Source organism: Musca autumnalis, unplaced genomic scaffold (assembly GCF_047663935.1).
Source record: "Musca autumnalis isolate F117 unplaced genomic scaffold, ASM4766393v1 scaffold_2, whole genome shotgun sequence".
Classification (NCBI taxonomy): domain Eukaryota; kingdom Metazoa; phylum Arthropoda; class Insecta; order Diptera; family Muscidae; genus Musca; species Musca autumnalis.
In genome coordinates this window covers 96,973,567-96,989,843 of record NW_027411755.1, presented here as the reverse complement: position 1 = coordinate 96,989,843, position 16,277 = coordinate 96,973,567, and the positions used below count along the sequence as shown (strand labels likewise).

The following is a 16,277-nucleotide window of genomic DNA, read 5'->3' as shown; positions in this document are numbered from 1 at the left end:
CTACGGCACTGGGTACACAATCACGTACCCCATCAACGTGGTTTCAAACATAACTGCTCCGCACAATAGTTCGCTTTATTTTAGTGAAGTATCACGATTCTTAAATATATGTATGAGGACTAGAAGATATTACTTTGATTTCATACAGCACAATTTACAATTTACTCGAAGTAGCAATTAGTGCTTCAAACATTCAACATCGTCTTAAATACATATTTCAAATCAAAGAATTAATAGCAATGTGCATTTGGACTATGCAACGTGATTTCAATATCATATACGAGTAATCAATGTTTGATCTCAAATCTTCAATTTTAATACGCGTCTGCGAGACGAAGTCGGTCGGGTCCACTAGTAATGTAATAAATAGGTACATCCATTTTTCGAATATATCGCTCATTTACTCAAAGAGTGGCATAACTCAAAGAAGTTTGACCTACGGCATTACTGTCCTTCCGGGTTCATAATATTAACTTCATCCACTTTCATCGGCAAAAAAAATATTTCACCCACCAAGCTTTGATCTTCTTATTTACGCGCAGTGATATTTTTCCTTAAAAACGGTTCAAGAATACGGGTTTTTTGTTTTAGCACCGAACTCAGGTAAGGTGCTGTCAAAAAAATGTATTTTCCCTGATTGGCAATTTTATTAGCTTTCTAATGGTATACATATAACCTTAATCGGTTACTTAAAATCGGTAAAAAATGTGGGTTTTATATCGCTATATCCGGTTCAAAATATTAGGTAACCGGATCTATTCTCCAAGAAAATTTGTCATTAACGTGTTCAGCATATCGGGAGCTATATATGGTAAATATTTCAGATACATCCCAGATGTCAATATAAGCGATAACCAATGGGTATGTCTACCTACCAATACATAACAAATAACGAATATACAGAAAAACAAAACATAGGTTTTTTCTGAACAAAAACCGGGTAAATGTCAAAAAAGACAATGAAAACGTGACAATATTGATTAGTTGTCAATGAGAACCATACCTAAAATTCTCTGAGCAAGATTTTTGTGTAATATTTGGATGCTGTAAAATCTCATCTTGTGGTACTTTTACTACGGTTCAAGAAAGAAAGGACGAAAAGGACATGAAAGGAATTGAGTTAGAAGAATGAAATGTTCTACAAAAAGATTCGCCATTCGATTTGACTGAAGACATGTAATCTCAAAATGAAGCTACAATAACGGCAAACAGAGATATAAAGCAATTTTCTCAAGCATCACAGGCGAAAATTCAAAAAAATTCATCGCGCGATATCTCAGAAACTTGACCTATGGGGAAAATTTCCTTTTTCCAAATATACTCACTAAGGGCTTTCATCTCCAAAAGGAATTTTCCACCGCACAGACCTTGAGTTCCAATTTGTGGCACAGTGTAATCCATTTAATTGGGAAGTCAAATATCAATCGCCAACTTAAACGCGTTTTTCTCGAAATTGGATTTGTTGAGATGGCACATCTCTTTGAGTACATGAGCGATATGCTTGTAGTTATGTATGTATGTATATGAAAAATGTATTAATGTTATTACCAATATTAAATTTGATTTCTTCTTTGTTCAATAAAATATTGCAATTCACCTTTTTTATTCAATTATAAAATTTCCAATTATAAAATGTATTGGACATTTGATTTACTCAAAAGTACCATTAATTTAAGAAAACCCAAAACACTGATTTATTCACTCACTTTGCAGTCTTCACTCAACGAATGCCTATGGGAAACTGAAGAAAGAATGCGCCATACACACAGCTCTTTATTACTAAATGTATTAATACATCCATAAAAATATGTTCTAACATAAACAAGTAAGAACGGCGTTAAGTTCGGCCTGGCCGAACTTCTTATACCCTCCACCACGAGTTATATTGAAGTAAAATGGAACAATTAGTTTACTTTCGTTTATGAAGAAGACTAATTACCAATGTTTAGCAAATTTCGTCGATCTATACCGATAAAATTGCGAGTGAAAGTTTTATACCCCCAGCGAAACTAAATACCACACTTTAGCCATTGCGGAGGAATATTGAGGCCACAACCTTCAAAATACCGAAAATCGGGAGGTACCGTTCTATGGGGGCTATATGAAGGCATGGGCCTATACCGATAAAACTCTGGGGGAAAGTTTTATACCCCCAGCGAAAACTAAATACCAAATGTTAGCCATTTCGGAGGAATATTAAGGCCACATACCTCAAAATACCGAAAATCGGGAGATACCGTTCTATGGAGGCTATATGAAGGCGTGAACCTATACCGACAAAATTCTGGGGGAAAGTTTTATACCCCAGCGAAAACTAAATACCAAATTTTAGTTATTTCGGAGTAATATTGAGGCAACAACCTTCAAAATACCGAAAATCGGGAGGTACCGTTCCATGGGGGCTATATCAAAACGTGGACCGATATAGCCCATACCTAACATCCTAGGAGTATTAGAAACTTCTATACCAAATTACAAAGCTCTATCTTAAAAATTGCGAGCTTATTCTTGATTTCAACGGACGGACGGACAGACGGACATGGTTATATCGACTTAGAATTTGACCCTGATCAAGAATATATATATACTTTATGGGGTCTCCGATGAATATTTCGATGTGTTACAAACGGAATGACAAATTTAAATACACCCTCCATATTATGGTGGAGGGTATACAAATATGTTGGTAACCAAACAAATAAAATTGATATATGTTACAAAAAGGTTGCAAACATATATTTGTTTTGATTCAAACATATTTCTAATATATATTTTTCTGCGTGTGGAAACTAAACCCAAATCTTAACCGATTTCAATATAAATTGGGAATTTTCTATACCAATTATCGTTTCACATTTCAGCGAATACATTACAACGGCCGAAAATATCGTCTATACTTATAAAAGAGTTGAGTAATAATGACTACTCACTGACTGACTGATAATCAACCAGGGCGTTGAAGCTAGAATTTTGAAATTTTAGGTGAGGATCACTCTTGGTCCGAAGGGGTCAGATAAGGCTGGGTTTTTGGAAATTCGAATAGAAGGGTACGAAAAGTACTAAAATGTTCAAAAAATGGTACCATTTGTATTTGGCGAACCGGTGGAGCTGGAATGAGCGTCTCTGTTATTGAAAAGGACTAAATCGTACTAAAATTGGTACAATTTTGATTTGGTAACGGATAGCATTTGAATCCAGAAATTTAAAATTAAGATTACTGCTGTAGTGCAGGACTGAGGTAGTTTTAGAGTCACTGTTGGTGTGCGGTGCTAAGATATGTATGTGGTCTGTTCCTTTACTTCTGAAAATGGTAAAACCGGCAAAAATAGCAAAAATGGCATAAACGCGTCCAATATGAATTGTATGGTGTCTGAAGTAAAGGAACGCTTTTCGAGTAAAAAGTGGTAAAACTTGAAGATTCTTGAACGTAAAGGAACAGAGCTATGGAGGTGGCTTTGAAAATATATGCTATGAAAAGTACTAAATGTTACAGAATGTGGTACAATTTGTATTAAATATTTCGAGAAGGTTTAAAAAATTCGTACCTAGGTATTTTTATGTATAGTACTAATTGGTACTATAATTGGGTTTGGGGAGCAGATAGGGCTGTAAATGAGAATCGGGGTTGGTATGTTGGGTTGATATAAGGAGGCAATATTTTGAAGCCATTTGGTATTGTATAATCGATAACAAAAGGGGTTTTCTTGAAATGAGTACAAATTCTGAAATTTGGAATGTAATACCTGTATGAACTGGTAAATCCAAAATTTGATATGAGAATCACTGTTGGGATTAGCGGGAATTTTCATAACCATTCCGAAAATTCCCACTTAAAATGTATGACATGTTTATGCATGTAATACAATAGATATTGGGCGAAAAAGTAAGACTAAAACTGTAAAATGTGAGATAAGGTACTAGATTTTGGTCTAGTATTGTACCATTGGTTTTAAGCGAACACGACGACGCACAGTGTTGCCGATTCCATACAAAAATGGACAAAAATAGAAGGAGTTGACCTAAGTTGTTGAATTTTGGCACAAGTACTTATGATGGCATAGGAACAAAAATTTCAACTTTGGTCCATATCGGTTAAGATTTGAAAGTAGCTCCCATATATATCTTTCCCAGATTTACCGATTTTCACAAAAATCGGTTCAGATTTGGATATAGCCACCATTTATATACGTATTACACTAATATACATAGGTATAAAAATCATGCATTTTATGTTCGATCTCTTTCAATATCAGATTATAATGAAATTGGCTAGTCTGTGCGTATTTCGACAAAAATCTGTTAAGATTTGGATATAAATTACACATGTTCCCGAATGTTTTACATAACTCATCCAATTTTGTTCTACCAATTACGAATAATTACGTCACATTTCCAAATTTAATCAATATTTAGTGTATCAAATACATGAAATCGGTCGATAATATATATTAATCCAAATCCGAACCGACTTTTGTCGCAATCGGTGAAATTGAAATAGCGCATATCAAATTTGACGGCTATTCAATTAAAATTAACCGAGTTTTAGCAAAATCGGGGAAAAATATATGGGGGCTACATCCAAATCTGAACCGATATGAACCATTCCTATACCTTCATAAGTACTTGTACAAAAATTCATTAACCCTGGTCAACGCCTTCTATTTTAAAGGAAGCGGAAGGTTGCAGGGATGGGCAGAAAATTTGTACACATTTCGCTTCGGAAGAGATGTCCAATTAAGGGAATCCAAGAGCCAAGGTGGATATCAAAAGATCTGCTCTATGAAATTTTAAGAATGTATATTTTTTATCTAATTTTAATTTTTAATTCTTGATAACGATACTTTGCCCATGTCCAGTTGATATCAACTTATTGTACTAACAATTTATATGTATAGCCCGCCTATCAAATCCCCATCGAAAACATTTATTATTATCAACATAATTTTTGGAAATAGTTATTTTCATATGATTATCGCTTTAGATTATCTGGTAAATATTTTTCATATTTAAAAAGATATAACATCATTATGGATGCACATATCGACAAAATTCTTTCAGATTCGTTTTATCAGTAGTGTGATTCTCTAACGCATTTTTTGGTTACCAAAAAAATCGGTAAAATTAAAACACAACATTATAAATGAAAAATATGAATAAAAGTTGGCAGCACAGTTGATATCGGTAAGACTTAGCGACAACTTTTTTTATTAGCTTACTTACCGACAAAATTCGTTAATTATCGAAATTGCAAGCATTTAAATTATAACGATATAAAATGCGTTAGAGAATTCCAATACTGATGGGTTTACTGTAAAAAAGAAACGTAAACATATATAAAAGTTAACATCACATTTTCGAATTTTGTCCAGTGTGCGAAGGTTTTTAGCTTTTCAAAAAATCTTTCTTTATTCTGAAACGTAGACCTATGCGACAATTTTTATACAAGAATGCTTTTACCTCCTGAGGACAGATAGCCCTTAATTATAATAACTCAAAAATGTGGCTCACTTTTGAAGTGTAGGGGTGAGATATGGCAGATTTTTTGAAAATCGAACTATAGTGGTACGAACATTACTTAAATAAAAATAAAACGCAATTCATTTACATTACGAATTATTATTATATAATTATAGCAAATCTCTCAGAGGTCATAAACAGATGATAAATAAAGGTTTAACAACGATATATCTATACAAACCCATCCGATATATACCACGGATAGGCAAATTTTATGTAAACATTAATTTCCAGAAAAAATTATATTTATTTTCATATAAATTTTGCAAAAAGTTTTTGGAATTGTGTTTGGTGTTGTGAAACCGTGTACTTATCGTCGACTTAAATATTTAAGCTATAGGACTTAAAAAAATTACTTGGTGACTTGTCGAAAGATAATAGAATTGGTCCCCTTATACAAAAAAGTTGATCCAAAACGTAGAAGGTGTTATATATTGACCTGAAGGTGTAGTTATAGGTAGAAACTATACTGGAAGCATTATGTAAATTCAAGAACTAACCGGACATAGGTATAACATGCCAAAATCGCACTATGTACACACCAGAAGTGTCGTAATAAGGGTATTTTGGCATCATACAGTCATTAAACGTATGTACAGTGAGCGTCAAAATTAACTTTACACCTCACAACAATTGTTAAATGCATTATTACACTGACATAGGGATATACATATAAAATATAATTTTTTTAAGTATTTAGTGGTGAGTTAAAATCCAGAAAATATTAGGTCCTTCCATAGTTCCATTAGGGAATAAATGAAGATTTAACAAAATAACTCAAAAACAAAGTTTACACTTTTGCCGAAAGTAAGAATTTTTCATTTATTTAGCAAAATAAAGGCATAATTTGGTTTTTGAATATATTTTCATAACATTCGAGCCTCCAAACAATAAATCAACGAGTGTTTTGGGGTAATCCGTTGATATTTCCCCATTAGTCCAGTGGTATCGCTTTCGGGTAATTTTTGCATAAAATACTCCAACTTTTTGTCGAATTTTTTCTGTAAGTACATTTTGGTAGTTATTTAGCAAATATAGTTTGTCAAACTATAATTTTTAATAATCCTGATCATTTTCACACATTGAATGAACTTTTGCCTATTTATGACTATAATAACGTTAATTCTGCTTAAGTATTAAAAAAGGTTACGCACAAACCACTTAGATTTTTTTTTTTTTTTGAAAAATACTTTGATATAAAAAAATCCTTTGTACAAATGAATGACCTTTCACCTATTATTGACTTTTATTCCATTTAAATATTGAAAAAAGGTAAATATATGGTAAATTTCAAATTTCCTCTACAATTCCATCGGATAAATTAAAAAAAAAATTTAACATGCACATTCACGATTTTTGGTACATGGGTTAAGAAAAAAATCCTGGTCAAATCTGTTCGCGTTCACAAAATTGGATGCTGCACCCAAAAGTTATGGGGGGGTTTTATTCACTTATAAAGAAAAATATTTAAAAATTCCCTTTGTGTTGTAATACCAAAATGTATATATAAATCGGTAACAACATTTAATATCTATCCGTAGACGCCTAAATATTTGCTAAATTTATTTTCATTTTCGCGGAAAATCAAAAAATAATGTAGGAATCTTGAAGTAAATTTTATTTATTCTAACTAGAGTCCATAAAAATCTCTAAAAAAATAAATTAAAAATACGTACAGAATCTAGACAATGTCCAGAAAAATGTGAGACCAAAATTTTATAGATTAGGATTTTAAATTGCATATTGCAGCTACAACAAAAGACAAAAGTTTATTGTTGGAACATTATTTCAAGAATATATTTTTTGGTTTAATACGAAAAATTTGAGAACATTTTTGGGAGTTATTCTACTATTTCGCTAAATTTCCAAACAAAACCTGAATTATTTTGCTAAAACCTCTTCAAGAAAAATAGTTTATCGTGAATGTATATTTGCTTAGTGTGATAAGCAATAGAATTAGGAAATAAAGAGTGATATTGATATTGCAATCAAAGAACAAACATAAAAGTTAAAAACCGTATAACGCGCGAAATAGTTAAAATCAGTTGAGGCGCATGTGATTTTTCGCATAGAGCAAGTGCATCTCTGTCAATATGTTGCATCTTACTACACCAAAATGCTTCATGTGGGTAAAAATAACATGATGTTCATATGATTATAAGGCGCATCCGATTTCAGTGACCCCCTGGTAAAAATACGTCAATAAGACAAATTTTATACAGATTCGTCAAGAACCGCGGATGTGCTACCTGATTCTATTTTTGGTTAAACACGAATACTACTCCTGAATCTCTGTAATTTATGACACACCTTTTTGACAAATATTATAATCGCGTATAAAGGATTCAATTTATGTAAAAAATTTTAAGGGAAATCGCGGTTTAGTATGCGGATTAGACAAAATAAAATTTAGCTTATTTTCCTATTTTCAGGGTATCTATATCAGCGGTTTTAGTGGGAAAAAACTAAAATCACGCGGGGTTCAAGGGTACCTGAGTCACAGTTGTAAATTTTGAAGCCAAAAAATATGTTTTTAAAGAAAATTTACGCACCAAAAATTCGACTTTGGACTCCTATTACTAGGGAGCTGTACGGAACACACTCATATGATGTACATCAAACGACGTGGAATCACGAGTTCTACAATCGAATAAATAGATTAGGTCATTATCTGGTTGCGCCCTCCTATTATAAGAAAAATTCAAAAAAACCCATCAATTTAAGGGGGGTGCACTGTATATATCGAGAAGTCATACATTAGAACCATGTTGCCCAAGGGATATTCTTCAATTCTTTCTTTGAGCTCAGGTCTGAATTTTCCCTGGTTTGACCAGAAATCAAGAAAAAAAACACCAAAAAACTTGCTAACTTCAACACATTTGTACCCATTTTTTATATTACCACCAACACAGCTTCCACGTAATTTATTTATTATGGTCTATATTATGAGACCCCGGCTAAAACACTTCAGTTAATATAAATATATTCATATTATATAAAATATATTGATAGTTCGCGACTTAATAAAAGGTGAACCTCAACTTCAACGATTGTAAAACATTTTTGAATATTACCATATATATATGATGAATTTAGTGAGAAAGAAAAGATTATGCAATTTTGGATATGTCGTGTGGTTCCAAAGCTTATACTCCGTTTAGAATATACTTCATTTAGCAAATCCAGCGGATTTTAGTTGTCATTTTTATACAATATATGTAGAAAATCGAGATAATGTACTTAATCATCGTAGAAGCTTTTAGTCTAAAACAAATTTTATTTTCAGTTATATATCTGCTTATAGTGACTTCAAATAAGATTCATTAGGGTATTTAAAAAGAAGAGTACACAATGCACAATGGGGAGAACAAAATGCTTGAGGTGAGAGGTGAAATGTGTCTCAGAACATACCCGAGTATCTTCCACTCATATTGACACGATATAACGTTTGGCAAGAGTGTAAACTTAAAAAAATGTTGAGTTATTTTGTTAAATCATTATCTTTTCCCTAATGCAACTATGGAAGTTCCGAATATTTTCTTGATTTTAATTCACCACTAAATACTTAAAAAAGTTACATTTATATTTTATATGTATGTATATTAGCCCTATGTCGATGTAACAATGTATTTAAAAAATTGTTGAGAGGTGTAAAGTTTATTTTGACGCTCACAAGTAATTTTTTTGCAAATATTTGTTGTATTCAGATTATGAGATCTAAATTCTTAAGGAGATTCCGGGACTCTAAAATTAATTATAGTCTATTGAATATCGAATAAAACCTTGACATTTTACTATTATCCTTGGAGCACAGGATTCCAAACGAAATATTAATTTATTACATTAACTGGATAATTTTATGAGAAGGCCCAATTTAAGTTTATATTTTATTACTTATTTATCAATTAAACATTCCTCAACGTGTACTCATACGAATACTCTTTATAAAAGTAATCATTCGTTATTCCTCAGCAGCATGTACGTTATTGAGAAGTTCGACTGTATTAATAAGCTTGGTGTATTCGAAAATTGTATCATGTATATGAATGTATGTGAATGTATGTGCACACTTAGTACACTTAGTATGGTCTGAAATAACACAACATCTGTTTATTGAGAACAAACTCTAAAGCTACACGCTGAAACTTTCATACGAAACGTTCCCATTATTTTGGCGTTTATAGATCGAGTTCCATACTAAAGTGATTTTATGAAATTACTGTATTACTCTTATGTTACACGCTAAAACTTTCATACGAAACTTTCCCATTATTTTGGCGTTCATAGATCGAGTTCTATACAAAAGTAATTTTATGAAATTACTGTAATGGGGAAGTCGACCTAAGAATGCCAAAATAATGGGAAAGTTTCGTATGAAAGTTTCAGCGTGTGGCTTAAGAGAAACATAGGTGGCAACGTTCCATCGAAAAAGCTCACCATCGAAACTTTGCAATTGAGCTTAAAGCTTTACGGCCAGCATATTTTCATGTAGTATGTATACGAATACATATACAAAAGAATATATTATTGTACAACGGCAATAAAATCGTTCTAAATCTATTCACGAACAAACATTTAATAATAGTACTAAAAAAATACAAAATTTATTCGTTTATCGGTAGTGTGAAAAGTAATCAAAAATTGCATTTGAAGATATAATAATAAGAAGAAAAAATAGTATTCTTGCCTTCAATCGCAGAATCATACAGAAGAAGTTAGTGGAGTATTAAAAAGTGGAATTTGCATATAGGTACATACATATATACATGCCTTTGTCACTAAAATTGATGTTATATTAATTATAATATGCATTTGTCCGTCGATTTGTAAAGAAAGTGTAATAATTATTTCCTAACATCGAATCATTCATTGCAAACAACAGCGAAATTGAGTTATGAGTTTCCGTGAATAATTTGTGTTATTAGTGTTTGACATTCAAATCAACTTTATATATCCAGATAATTAAAATGAGATACTATGTGACAAACTTACGACTATATCTGCATTGGATTTTATTCTAATCTGCTATAGAAAGTGTTCAATGTGCCAATTGCTAAAAATGTCTGTAAAAATGTGAGAAATTCTATGACAAAAAAAATATATATATATACATACAAATCTATTTATTTATTGAAAAAAGTTGAATATGTATGTATGTTATCTACATGTACCTCGTGAAGAGCATGCGTTAACTTGTGTTTACACCAAAAAATACAATAATAAGTGTTTAAATTTTAATATTGATGTCTCTAAATACACAATTTGATAAATGATTTGACATCATATCTTGATGTTATTAATAATACAAAATTGTATCCGAATATAATATGTATATGTGCTCTATTTAAAATTTTCAGTACGGGGTATTGGAGAAAGGAAAACGTTTGTACAGAAAAGTTAAGCATTTTGAAGTTCATGGTTTCTGAAATTTTGTTATAATTTTAAATTGTAAAATCTCTGAATTTGTTTGTCTATATGTTCAAACAAATGGAAACATCTACTTTGTACTTAAAAATTATGTATCTCGTGTCATCTAAGATATGTATGTAGTGCCAATTAAAATATCCAAGTTTAAAGTTTTGAAGTTATTATTAAAACAAAAAAAGTGCTTTCGGTAAGGTAAATTTAAATGAACTTTCAATATTGCCGTCATAGCCGGGTCCGTAGGTATTACGGATAGCCAATTTTCCCGGATAAGAGAATAAAGAAAATATCGAAAATACATGCTTTTGAATAAATTTATAGCCTACACCACAATGTGGAAAGTTTGTTTTCCGAAAATTCATGTAACACCGTGAAATATTCGTCGTAGGCTCCCAATGTGGTATACCAAAATTCATATATCTACAAGATAAAGCGAATTTGAGATGTGTGTTCGTCCGTCCATTAATCCACTTAAATTTGGAACATTTAAATATTTTTATTGAATTCAGCTTTATTTGAATTTTTAAGCATTTAAAAAAATAACTTGTTTTCTTAGAACTTATAGTTTTTTTTCCGGAATCGGGGGTCCATTTAAACGGACAGTGGCAAAATCCACTACCGTAAATTTCAGGGACGTACGCAGGGGGGGGGGGGCACAGAGGGCCCGGGCCCCCCCCCGAAATGGTTTGGTCGACTAAAATTTGTTGAGCTACAGTAACAAATTACTACTTTTTTTTCTCATTTTCTGATATTTCTTTTGAATTTTAAATGAAATCTTATATTTTTCTGAAGTATTTGGACTAAAAATAGTACTTCATTAAGAAATATTTTAAAATTTTTTGCTTGAATACCCTTTTTGAGAGAGACTGCCAGTAAAATCTGAATTACTTTTTATGTCATTATATTCCATTTCCAAATAATAAAGGAACGCGGAATTACGTAAGAAATATTCTCCATATTTGATACGCTATTTCGATCTGTATAGAGGTCTCGAGTCTTTATACTTATCTTTCTTCCAAAAGAATACTAGTTTAGTATTGTGTGAGTGGAAGTGCATAAAACGAAATGTCTATTGGACAAGATGTACCATATATCGTTTTTTCGTGGAGTATATATCGAAAATCAATTAGAAATTTGTTTCAGTGCCTTCGCCAAAATGTTTAACTCTATGAGAATTCCGTTTCAGACAATTTGGTGTAATTTAGCCTTATACACCCTGTATATCTGATCTGAGCGAATTAACCGATTTGGTAAAGATATTGGATTTCGAAATATTATGTCCAATTTTCTTTTAAATCGAGATTCTATTTTCCAAGTGAAGTCCATGCTTCCTGACATAATGGTAAAAAAATATACGGTGACCAACTACATAAAATGGCTGGTGGACGTTATAACTATTGAAAGGAAAGGCTCTTAACATAAAATCCATTTACAAAATGGATATGTCGGTCCCTTCATTCAGGTACCTTCTCCCAAAAGTCAAATCAAATTGTTTAACAAAACGTAAGTATTTATTCGGAACGTTCACAATCACAAATATAAATTCCCAAAAAGTTTGGGAAGTTGGGAATTCTGAAAACTCCCTAAATGCATAATTTTTGAGGATCTGTCATAGATAAAGGTACCATTTCATACACAGGCTGAGAGCATATTTGTCGGCAAAGCCGACTGATATTTTTTACTCGTTTTCTAGAAAATAAAAGTCATGAATTTTCATGAGCTTGCTTCCAAACGTATACAAGTTATGACAAATTAAAAAAGGTTTTGGGCTCAACTTTATTTGGGGAACGAAGACTAAGCTTGGAAACTAGCATTATACGTACATCATTCGAAAATTTTATATACGAAATAATGTCAGTTATTTAATTCCAAACTTCTCCAATAGTTCGAATTGGCTGGATACCCTATCTTTCAATGTTTTATTACAAATACTATGGCAGCTTGGTCTTCTGTATTATAAGATTTGATAATCAGAATTTGTCATCGAAAGCTTTGGCACGTTGATAGTGGCTTAGAAAGCTGAGACGACTGTAACCGACCGGTTGTCGGAGACCCAGGCCACAGCCTTGCTTATGCTGATTATTTTGTTTTGCCTTATAAGGTGACGGCCATTTCATAGTGATATTTTAAATAATTACCGGGGAACCCCAAATACCTAATTTTAGCTAATTGGGTCAGCAAAAAAACTTGAAAACACCTGAAATCGGGCGATATCGTTAATTGGTGGATATTGCAAAACGTGGACCTATCTCCATAATTTTGGGTGGTGAAGTTTCTTGTCTATCGGAACCCAAATGCAATATTATAGCTAGTTAAAAACGTCAAACTACCAGAAATCGTGCGGTACTGTTACATGGAATATATACGAAAACGAGGACCGATACAGCCCATCTTCAAATTGAGGAGTCCTTTCTCAATTTTTGTGGATGTATGAGTGATTACCTCACACGGAGGAACGCGCGGACATGCATGGATCGACTCAGAAATTTGTCCTGATCAAGAATATATATACTTTATATTGTCGCAAATGATTATTTCAATGCGTTACAAACGGAAGAACAATCTTAATTTACCCTCTGATGGAGGGTAGAAAATTGTGCGAATTGTTTTTGCAATAAATAGCCAAAACGGTGTCCTCCAAAGTTTTTAATGTCTTCGAGTCCAAAAACGCGTACAATTAAGAAAATAATACGACTTCTTCTGTAACATTATACCAAAATTAGAGAATGATGACTGAACAAAAATCATGGAGTTTTTTAACATGTAGAATTTTGTCGGGACAAAAAAAAAGTATCTGAAAGTTGGTTTCTGACATTATTTTCTGAGATGTTTGAGATATTTCTGGTAAAATAGCAATGCTTTTATACTGTGAAGACATAAAATAGTATTATTGTCATATATTTTAGACACAAAATCTGGATTAGAAATATTCGACAAACAGTCCAATCTGCATTCGCGGATTAGAACTACTCATCTTTTTGGAGGTATCTAATTCAAAGAAGTCGTTTTGGTTGCACTCAGGAGTTAACGAAAACCCTGCAGATTCTATTCAGATAAATATTATAAAAGTAGTTTATAGAGGAAACATACTGAGTTAAAAAAATATCATGTCAGATTACTGTATACCAAATACCATTAAAATGTTTATAAGATGGTAATATAGGTTAAATGTGATAGATTTGTGATAAAGGGATATGAACTTTAAAGAAGAACAACAAATGTTATGTTCGGATCGCACTTTTTATAGCCTCAACGACTTTAAACCCCTTCGTAACTCTATTCGACCTATTCGCGAATGAAATTATCTTTGATTGCATTGAGATTCTGCAAACCAAAATGAATCCCAAAATCCATATCATAGCCCCGGTACACACTAGTGTGAATTTCATTAAAAAATTGCATGCGATTAGGCGTATCGAATTTCCCACTACAACAATTTCGTGATTTTTCTCTAGTATTGAACTCGATCTAGAAACGCCTAATTTCATGCAATTTTTTAATGAAATGCACGCTAGTGTGGACCTAGACATAGCCGATGTTCTTATAAAATATGTTAAGGTCTTCGAAATACTCAAGATCTTGCGATATCGAAAACAATGTCAGTTCGCTGTGGAGATTAGAACATAAAATGCCTATTAAGAGCAAATGTGATCAAAAATTTTTGGGATATATGTTCCAAACCGAGAACATATGTATATGGTTAATAGTTTCAAATGTTCGGTATCATTTTCTGTTGAATTTATATACATTGTGTCAATAATTCATAAAAAATTAACTAACTACACCCTAAAGTTGCTTTACGTAACGCTACACAACATTTTTAAATTTCATGATTTTTGGTCAAGATGGGCCCCCCCGAAATGAAATCCTGCGTACGTCCCTGGTAAATTTGTATGGGAAATTGGACAGTAGTCGAAAGCACTGATCTAGCGGCGCGAAATTAATATATATTTTCCGGCCAAATTAGGTGTAATTTGGTATTTGTGGTTCCCAGTGGACACAAACATTCTCCTAAAATTGTGGACATAGGTCTACGTTTTGATATTGTCACCATATAACGGTACATCCCAATATTCGGTATTGTTAGGATTTTGTCTAAATTTTCAGACCAAATAAGCTGAATTTTGGCATAGGAAATTCTCGTTGGTTATACATCTTCTCCACCAAAAGTTGTGAGCATAGGTCTACATTTTGATATAGCCCCCATATAACTGTATCAACAGATTTTGGGTATTTTTAAGATTTAAGCTATTTTTCAAGACCATTCATCAGCAAGATTTGCAGCTATTTGCAGCTGAATTGTGGTTATTCGGAATCTAGGAAGTCCAAATTAATTAGTAAAAAAAGAATTGGGCTGGACGTTAGAGAACCTTTGTAGTTACGCTCCATTCAACAAAAGTATATTATTGCACTAAAAACATACAAAAATAATAATTTTTGTAAATTTATTGTTATATAACTGTGTAACTTCAGGCCCCAAACATTTTTAAATTTAACTTTCACCCTCCCCTATCAATAAAAAATAAACTTTGTTCAGTTTTATTACGAATTTATTTAACACTTAAACAAATATGAAATCAGTTTTTTGCAACAATTTTGTTAAAATCTGATGCATCAAAACGTCTTGCACTTGACGGTAAATAACTGAGTGAATAGCTCTGTTCCTTTACGTTCAAGAATCTTAAAGTTTTACCACTTTTTACTCGAAAAGCGTTCCTTTACTTCAGACACAATACAATTCATATGTGAGCAGTTTACAACTTTTACTACTTTTGCCGGTTTTACCATTTTCAGAAGTAAAGGAACAGATCAAATATTTACAACAACAAAAAAGTAAAAACAAAATTTTAGTCAGCAGAGTGTCTGTAATCTATACAATGGAAAACATTTCGCAATTATATACTTTGATTTTTTGACTTTCGCGCCGCTAGTTCAATGGTTTCGACCAGTGTGTGTCCGTTTGAAAAGACAGCTAACCTTCCAGTGTAATACAGAATAATTCTTGCTTTGTATTTGCAATTTATGTTTTTAAAATAATATTTTCACATCTTTCTAACTAATCTCTGCGTTGAATAGGTGTAGCTTATCTACTTAAGTATTTTTTTATACCCTACACCACTATGTGGTAAGGGGTATTATGTGTTAGTGCATTTGTATGTAACATACAAAAGGAAGCGAGATAGACCCATAGTTCCTTCTAGGGATATACATAGAATCACTTTCTGAGTCGATTTATGCATGTCCGTCCGTCCGTCCGTCCGTCCGTTCGCAGCATACAGGTCGCATTTGTTGACCGATTTCGCTGAAAATTGGGGAATACAATTTTTTTAGCCGTC

The 16,277-nt window shown here is 32.4% G+C and overlaps 1 protein-coding gene across 6 annotated transcripts in view; it reads left to right on the top strand.

The window, feature by feature from the left end:
* Positions 1-16,277, top strand: part of LOC141394327 (uncharacterized) — a 387,129-nt gene that overhangs the window by 165,122 nt on the left and 205,730 nt on the right. The window contains exon 1 of one of the 6 annotated variants that reach the window (XM_073968586.1): positions 9,993-10,267. The exons of 1 other annotated variant lie outside the window; for it this stretch is intronic. The gene's annotated coding sequence lies outside the window, so the exon portion shown is untranslated. Of the gene's footprint in view, positions 1-9,992; positions 10,591-10,877; positions 11,060-16,277 lie in introns of those variants that run through there. 4 more of the 6 variants (XM_073968587.1, XM_073968588.1, XM_073968592.1 and 1 more) reach the window with 4 other exon arrangements.